At 33.3% G+C, this 8,929-nt stretch overlaps 1 pseudogene; it reads left to right on the top strand.

Annotated features, from left to right (window-relative positions):
• Positions 1–4,391: 4,391 nt before the first annotated feature.
• LOC112006721 (geranylgeranyl transferase type-2 subunit beta 1-like) lies at positions 4,392–6,887 on the top strand (annotated as a pseudogene).
• Positions 6,888–8,929: the final 2,042 nt, after the last annotated feature.

The raw sequence follows: 8,929 nt of genomic DNA, 5'->3' as shown, positions 1-8,929 counted from the left end.
TGATATCATGGTAGGTAAGCCCTAACCTCATACTCTCATTAAGGGTATCTACGGAACTTAAGATTCTAAATATATTGGGGGCACATTGGGTGGGAGCTAACCTATGGGCTCTAAGGTAGTCTCTGGTAACAGTACCCTTGGGGATTCTCATCCCTCTTTCTATTAAGACAATCATTGGGATTACTACTTCTCCCTCTTGCCTATCTTTGTGCCATTGCCACTCTTTACAGTACCTAATGCCTACTCTTGGAGGGATCTTATATAGAGCCCTAAAGTTCTCTAGTCCCTCCTTGGAGTTTACCAAACTTTTGAATCTACCCATTTTTTGGAAAGGTGGTGAGGAACTAGGAAGATTAAGAAAAGAAAGTAGAGTCGAGGAGGAAAAGACACAAAGAAAAGAAGAGCGTATAGAAAAATAAAGAGTAAAAGTTCAGGAAGACTTACAGAAAGAATGAAAGTGTCCTCGGACAGGCTTTTGGTATTTGTAAGGAAACGAATGAGTTGGAAAAGTTCGCAGGTTCAAATTATGTGCGCTAAAGTGAAGTGTATGCTAAAGTGAGAAAAATGATTGATTTAGGTAGTATTTATATCGAAAGGATAGCTTCGAGCGGGAAAATTCTTGCCCTGTTTCTAGCGAAATCCTTAATCATTGGATTTGCATTGAGTCGTAGAATGTGGGGCACAAGGAGCCGTAAAAATTTAATAAAGGCGTGTCCTATATGTCGAAGCATTAGGAGCATGTCTTGGGCAATTAAAAAGGCTTTTACACAGTTAGAAGCGATGCATGACGAGTGCAGACTAGTTGAGACGACATCGAAATCCTCTTTTCTTCCCAATGAGACAGAAAGAAGAATCTCAAGGGGCTATTTTAGGGGTATTAGGCCAGGAGCTCATTATCTACATATTTATATTGGGCTTGGAGCCCAAATCGAGGACGAGAGGTCGTTCAAGGAGGAACAAACATTGTCAAGGGAGTTCGTGTTAGTAGATGAAGAAGTTAGTTTCGATCATAAAGGCCTAGAAAGGTAGGCTGAGGATGCATTCATCCTCGGCCAACCAAAGTCGAGGTCTGAAGAAGTGGCCTGCTGTCTAGGGGAACGTTCCAAGAAGTCTTGTAGGTACAGATAAGCATTATAGAAACCTTGGACATGGGGGGTCCTAAAATATCTAAGGAAAAGGCTGCTACTACTGCATTGAATGCTCTGCAGCTAACTTTCTGGCTGCATTAATGTGGAGAAGACCCTTGAACAATACTGTGTTGGCTTCCACAACGCATAAAGGGCCTAAGAGGGTGTCTGATGAGACAAGCACTCGAGTAGTAGATTGGATGATCAATAAGTGGAGAGCTAAGATTGTCTAAAGAGAACTATATAATAGAAGAGACCCTCCACGATAAAAGGATCGAAATCAAGAAAGAAACATTGTAGCAATCAAGAACCAAACTTGTAATCAAACTTAAGAGCAATATATAAGAATTGATCTCCTTGGATTGTGCTGAAGACGATTTTCTGTAGTTAAAACTTGTCCATCTTCTTTTTCTTGTCATTCGAATCCACCTTATTTGTTGTCCAACTCATTCTAACCCAGTTTTTCCAACTCACTCTTTACAAATTCATTGTTTTGAGTTTTTTGGGCCTAAGCCCATCCACCTTTTGGGCTAGGAACTCAAATTTGGTCCTTACAATATGTATATATATTATATATTATATTATAACACGGCCCACTTCAAGAAGCTCATTTCAAGAAATTCAAGCAATACCATGTTCATGCTTTGTTTTGTGGTCTCTCTTCTCCCAAATCCAAAAAAAACATTTTCAACCTCTTTTTCTATGGAGATCTGAAAATCTCTCACTCTTTGTGTGTGAAGATCTTTGTTTCCATACATGGTTTGGAATCTTGATTGCTCCAAGAGACTAACCTCTAATGCCATGCTTTACTTTAGTCATCATAGATGCAGATCTGAGAAAAAACAACTAGATTTTTCTGCAAAACTTATGGCTCTAGATATGTTTCATTGATTTAGCAAAACCGATTGAATCATCCCGGTTTTTTGGTTTTTCTAGTTGAACCATCCCGGTTTTTGGTTTTTTTTTATTTGAACCACCGGTTATCAGTTTTATCTGCTTTTTTTCTTAATTTCCGGTTTTACAGGATGACCGGACCGGATTAGTGTTTGGTTCTGATTGAACTGGTTTTTAAAACCATGGTTTCATCAGCAAGTGAACTGAACCCGACTAAATGGGCTGGGCTTAAAACGAAAAACAAAAATTGTGGGTCGGACTAAATCGTATTATTCTACAAGTTGAGGAAAATTGAACATTTTTTTTTGTTGCTGCCTCACGCTTATTGACTCTACCACGCTCTACACATTTGACATTTCCAAGGGCCTAGCCCAATTCTGGTAAATTTGATTTAATTTTTAATATTTTTGGTTGATTTCATTTAGCTGGAGATTTTGCTTGATAAAGTTTGAATTTTGAAATTAGGTATAACATTTTCTGTACTGGCTGTGTTTGTTTCCTGACAAAAATAAATATATTTTCTTTGCATGTTTTAATGTAAATGTAAAACAGTGTTATGGGTGTCTTTGTTTTTTTATTGAAATTAGTTCCTGAACAAAAATTTCAATGGAAAAACAATTCTGCTTTGTTTGATACTTCATTGTTTTGTTATGCATCTATAATTAGCATATGGGGAAAATACAATTCCCTTTCAAAATGTGGGGAAATTTCAGAAATTCTTGGAATTTTCACTTGGTGGGTAGTTAAAATCTATATAGAATGAAAAATTTAAAATCTTGTCTGTAACAATGAGATGTGAAACTGAGTTAATTAACCACCTATGAGTGAAGAACTTGATTCAATGATTTTCTATTAGATCAGATAAAGAACTCAACTTTATATAATTTTAAAAAATGTTGAGTTTCTATATAATTACTTCTATATTGTTAGTGGATCCAGTTTTAAAATCTTAGAATTGATGACGAGCTTAATTGCCAAATGGGGGAGCTTGCTGCCGAGAAACACATCCAACACATTTTAACAGTGGAAAAGGTGTGTTTCATACATATACTTTTTTTTTCCTCATGATCTAAGTGTATCTTGGGTTGTTGAAATGATTCTTTTGTCATTTATGTCTAAAATTTTCATTTAAAAAATAAATAAATAAATAAATAACAACTCAGAGAAGGATGATTTTGTATCTGTTCTGATGGAACATTTGAGAATGAGTGGGGCATACTGGGGATTGACCACTCTGGATCTTTTGGAAAAACTCGACACTGTAGATGTGGATAAGGTTGTTTCATGGGTCATGAAGTGCCAGCACGAGTCAGGTTTGTAGAGATTCTTCAGTTTCTTCATTAAATCAACTACGTTGTCTAGTTACATTCTGTTATAATACATCAATGAGTTAGAATTTGTTGTCTGATGGTTCTCCCCAAGATTGTGATTCTTCCTATATATGATTTTTGAGATGTTTGTAACTATTCAGTAAGCCCAATAAATTCATGATTAACATTACCTGCTTTCTAAAGTCAAAAGAAAATAGGAGAGAGAGAGATAGAGGAGAAAATGAACATGATTATAGTAATTTGCTTATGAATCTTCCAATATTTGAATTTTTAGATGGTTATACTTATAAGGATAAAATACTATTTTGGTCACTAAACTTTACTAAAAGTTTGTTTTTCATTTCTAAACTTTAAGAAGTTTATTTTTCGTCTTTAAACTATTAAAAAGTTCATATTTCATCCCTAAATTATTAATAATATTTTATTTATGTCCTTAAACTTTACTAAAGGTTTGTTTTTCATCCCTAAACTATTGAAAAAAAATTCTTTTTTTATCCCTATTGTGTCTCTAAACTTTTGAAAAAATCTTTACAAAGTTTAGGGATGAAAAAAGAACTTTTTAAAGTTTAGAGACAAAAAACAAACTTTTGTTAAAGTTTAGGGACCAAAATAGTATTTTACCCTACTTATAACTATTCAATAAGTCCAATCAATTAATGGTTTAACATTTTAAGCTTTCTAAAATTTTGAGAGAGAGAGAGAGAGAGAGAGGAAAATGTAGTTGATTATAGAAATGAACACAATGATTTAATTAGTTGTGCAGGGGGAGTTTGGCGATAACATTGGACATGATCCTCACATACTGTATACTCTGAGCGCCGTACAGGTTTTGGCCCTTTTTGACAAGCTAAATGTTCTTGACATTGATAAGGTAACTACTTGTATCCTTTGGCATACTTATTGGTGGACTTTGAAATTGTATTGTATGCTATGCTTTGTTTTTTGAAATACTCCACTAGCCATAATTTTTAGAAATATTGCAATTCTTTGTATAGATAGTTAACTGGTAGATTCAACTTGCGTATCATATTGATATTACATATTGGGTGGAGTCTGTACTTTTAAACTACTCAGTTTGGTACAGAGACTTAGATGGCTCTTTACAGGAGATTTAGGCATCAACAAACTTTAATATTTAAAGCAGTGTATATCTGGCAATTCTTGTGGCTCTTAATATTTAAGTCAGATGTTGCTGGGCTGCAAAATGAAGATGGATCCTTTTCAGGGGACATATGGGGTGAAGTTGATACACGGTATTCTTTCCCCTTTTGATTTGTTATTTAACATCTCATGATTTTGGAAGTTAGCATCTTTGCAAGTAGTACATATTTTACCAAACCTATTCTTTTTTCTATAGGTTCTCTTTTTGATATAGGTTCTCTTTTTGATATAGGTTCTCTTTTTCTATAGGTTCTCTTATATTGCTATTTGTTGTCTCTCAATATTACGTCGCTTAAATAAAATCAATGTGGAGAAGGCTGTGAGCTACATCGTAAGTTGCAAAAAATTTGGATGGTGGATTTGGATGCACACCTGGTGGGGAGTCCCATGCAGGGCAAAGTATGCTAGTTATTTAACTCAGAATCTTTACATGAAGTTTTACTTTCTGATTAGTTTTGATAAATCAACTGTGCATTTTACTTCCATCATCTTCTTTGTTTTGTTTTTATCTGGGTGGACAATCATTTCAAATATTTTATCTCTTTTTTTTTTTTTTTTTTGTTATTATTATCAAGGTGGAAAATTTGCTGCATCTATTAAAAACAAAATGTGTTTCTCATTTGGCAGATTCAATTGCTGTCAATCAATTATAAATTTTGCATCTTGGTAGCCCAAACCTTCACTCCTAATGGAAACTATTTCCTATTTGTTTGTTCAACAATAATTTACAATATCTTACTTATAAAAAAAAGAACAATAATTTACAATATCTCATGCATTTCTCCAAATATATTTGAAGTGGAGGTTGGTAAGGCTGAGATTCTGCCTTATAAATTATAAACTTATAAGTATTGCAGAATGGTCTATTTAATTTCCCTTTAGTTATCAAAAAGTATTGCAGAATAGTCTATGAAATGTATTATGTATGATGGATTAGTGTAATTTACTAAGAAGTCCGTTGCTTGCATTTCATTGTAAAACAATTTCTTGCTGTGTTTGGCTCTAAACGTGCTGAGTGGTACACTGCTCAAGCTCACTCATTTATCTCTCAGCTCACTCATTCATCTCATGAGTATTGGTGAGTGATATCCTTCTTTAGCTGGCCCTATTTGAGCTTGACTAGCTTTCCTTTCTAGGATTTAAGTTAAGGTAGGCTCTTCAGGGTAGAAGTCATTTCGTAAGTGATTCAATTGCTCCATACCAAGCTGATCTTGTGTGAAGTTTGAGTAGCTTCAGTTTGTTTATCGACTTACTTGGATATATGCACTTCATAATTGAGTAGTTTGTGTTGTAATCAAAAGAAAATTGCAGCTGATTAAAATGCTTATATGTGATTTCTCAACTTTGTAACTGCATTCCCAGATGAATTTCAGCTGAGCTTCCAGTATAACTTTGAACTGCTTAGAGCTAACCTTTATTTTACCAGGTGCCTCACTTTTCATTAGAGTTAGATATTTGTAAGCCACTCAAACTGCTTGAAAGTCATGTGATTTCACCAACCTATAATCTTAAACTTTTTTAACTTAATGAGTTGTCTTAAAAGTGTAACATTAATTGCTTCAAGTTGAAGCTAATTGATAAGTGGTAGCTATTAGTGTTCTCCTCCTGAATCTCTGTATGTGTAAAGGCTAAACAATTATGCCTTTTTATTGTCTGCATTTTAAACCCGAAATTTTTATTCACCAAATATCTAATGTCTCTATCCACTGTGACTGCAGTTTTCTGTTGTGTGGCTGCACTTTCTCTAATGGGGTCATTGCATCTTATTGACAAGGACCTTCTTGGGTGGTGGTTATGTGAGCGGCAAGTTAACTCTGGAGGTCTTAATGGCCGTCCTGAGAAACTCACTGATGTGGGTGTATTTTATTTTAAAATAATTTAACTGAATCTTAGTTTTCGATAAAGAAACATTTTTGTAGTCTTTCTCACTGATTGTGTTGCACCGCTTCAGGTCTGCTACTAGTGGTGGGTTCTTTCTAGCTTGATCATGATAGGCAAGGTTCATTGGATAAATAAGGAAAAGCTTGTTAAGTATATCTTAGACTGCCAGGTCTGAATGGGCTACTTCGTAGACTATGATTACACCTATTTGTCCTTTATTTTATTTCTGCATTGTTAGTTTGAATCATTTTAAATTTCTCTGAGGTTGATGTGGTTAGACAAAAATCTCAGGATATGGAAAATGGAGGAATTTCTGATAGACCAGATGATGCTGTGGATGTCTACCATACATACTTCGAGGTAGCTGGTAACTAAATGCAGCATTACTGCTTTTTAACTTGTTCATTTTTCCTTTTTGATATATGCATGTTGCATGTGATAAGTTGTTGTCAATACTCATGTTGCATTTTGAGTTAAATCAACTTTTCTTGTTCCCTTGCAATTTTCTTAGGACTAATAGAACCTGCTTAAAAATGGGTGATCAATAAGGCTAAAAATGACACAGAATATGATTTTATAGATTTATTTCTATTGGGAGGTTTTGGGTAGGGATTGAAGGGAGGAGACTTCAAAGGTGTTTAAGTAAATTTTAGCATTTGTATCCATCTTTCCTCACACATGATGCTGCTTTTTATTGGAGGTTGCTGGCTTCAACAATCAAAATTTTAATCATTCAAGACATTAATATATTAAATATAAATTCATTCATCTTTGTGTAAAATTTTAAATTTTATATCAAATCTATATCAAGACATTAATATATCAAATCTATATCAAAGCTTGTTAAATTTTATTTCTACATAAATATATTGGAGGTTGCAGGACTTTCACTTCTTGAATATCTAGGATTGAAAGCCATAGATCCAGCTTATGCTTTGCCAGTTGATGTTGTAAACAAAATTTTCTTTGGCAGATAACTAATTCTTTTTTAGCTTTCTTTTCTACATCACTTGCATCAATTTGATTCCTTTTTGTTTCTCTAATAATAGAAAGAACATTGAGGCTGTATCTCTACATAGTAAAATGATCTTTTGCATCGACTGTTTTCAATTTGTTCACATCTAGATGGGTCTAAGTCTATGCTTTTGCTGGTTCTGTGTTTTTTTTTTTTTTAGGTGCTTTTGCTGGTTCTTTCTAGCTCTTGTATCTTGAATAGAACTGGGTTATGCATTGATTAATGTAGTCATAAATAGAATAAATAGCTGAACCTTTTAAAGTCATGAATTCACTTCCTTGTTATTTTGCCAAAATGCAATTGACCCAAACCCTAGGGTTTGTGTTTGCATTTAGCCCATTTTTAAAAATTTATTTATGTCTTTACTTTTATTTTCTGTACATTGCGTTGACTCTTTTTTGGGTGCCTAATATTATTATTTTTTTAATTATTTTTTTATTAGTAAGTTACACAAACATCTCATGGTAGTTTTTGAACCCACGACTTCACTCTCTACCTGGAAATTACAAGGTGAGGAGGTGCCAATTGAGCGAGAGCTTATTGGCTTGCTTAAAATTCAATTAAGTCATATGATATGTTTTTGGCCCAACTTTTGTCAATTTGTCAAAATGAGTCAAATTTAGTGTCGGCTACTTATAACCCCAATCTACAACTACAAAGGTTAGACCTTTTTGTAATTGTACTCTGATTATATAATGAATTATAAATCCGGTTTAATATACTATTATTATTTTCGTGTGTGTTCTAATAAATAGTACTGTTTACTCAAAAAAAAAAAGTTGTTTGACTTTAAACATTTAAAAAATAATAATATTTGTCGAACAATAATATATATTAAATGTCGTCTCATGAATGTTTACAGATAAATTTTAACCAAAAAAAAATTATTTAAATGGTGATGTCTTCTAACAAATTTGGGTAGAATGATCCGATTAACTCAATTTTACAAGGTAAGGGCTAAGTTTTGATTAACTCAATTTTACAAAGCAAGGGGCTAACTTGACACAAAATTTAACCTTAGGAAATATTTTGACACTTGAAGAAAAAGTTAAGGGGATAAATTGAACTCAAAACATTTTTTATTCTCATTTTTTAACTATCGAACCAAAAACCCAAAAAACCCTTTAAGATTGTATTTAGTTGGCACAAATTCAAAATGAGAATTTAAAATTTTGGGAGTTGATAAAATTATGGTTGCTATGAATTCCCTCAAAGGGTATTTGGTTAGGAATTTTAGTGTCCTACTACTTACACTTAATTAAAATGGTAATAAATCACTTTTTCTCACATCTTATCTATATTTTCAAGAATTTTAGTGGTTGTCGGGGACATTTTACGACAATGGCCAAAATGTAAGAATGGCCTAAATCTTCCACTAAATTCTTTAGAAGTGATTATTTGTGAAGAGTATCAAGCCTAAAATTTCAATATTTAGTGAATAGAGGCTAATGATGCTTTAACAAGAGAAAAATCAAAATGCCAATAACAAAAATGCTTAAAACACAACAGGTTCAAAACTT

Source organism: Quercus suber, unplaced genomic scaffold, assembly GCF_002906115.3.
Source record: "Quercus suber isolate HL8 unplaced genomic scaffold, Cork oak 2.0 scaffold_689, whole genome shotgun sequence".
NCBI lineage: Eukaryota > Viridiplantae > Streptophyta > Magnoliopsida > Fagales > Fagaceae > Quercus > Quercus suber.
Note: the sequence above shows the minus strand (reverse complement) of the source record. Positions and strands in the feature narration are given on the sequence as shown.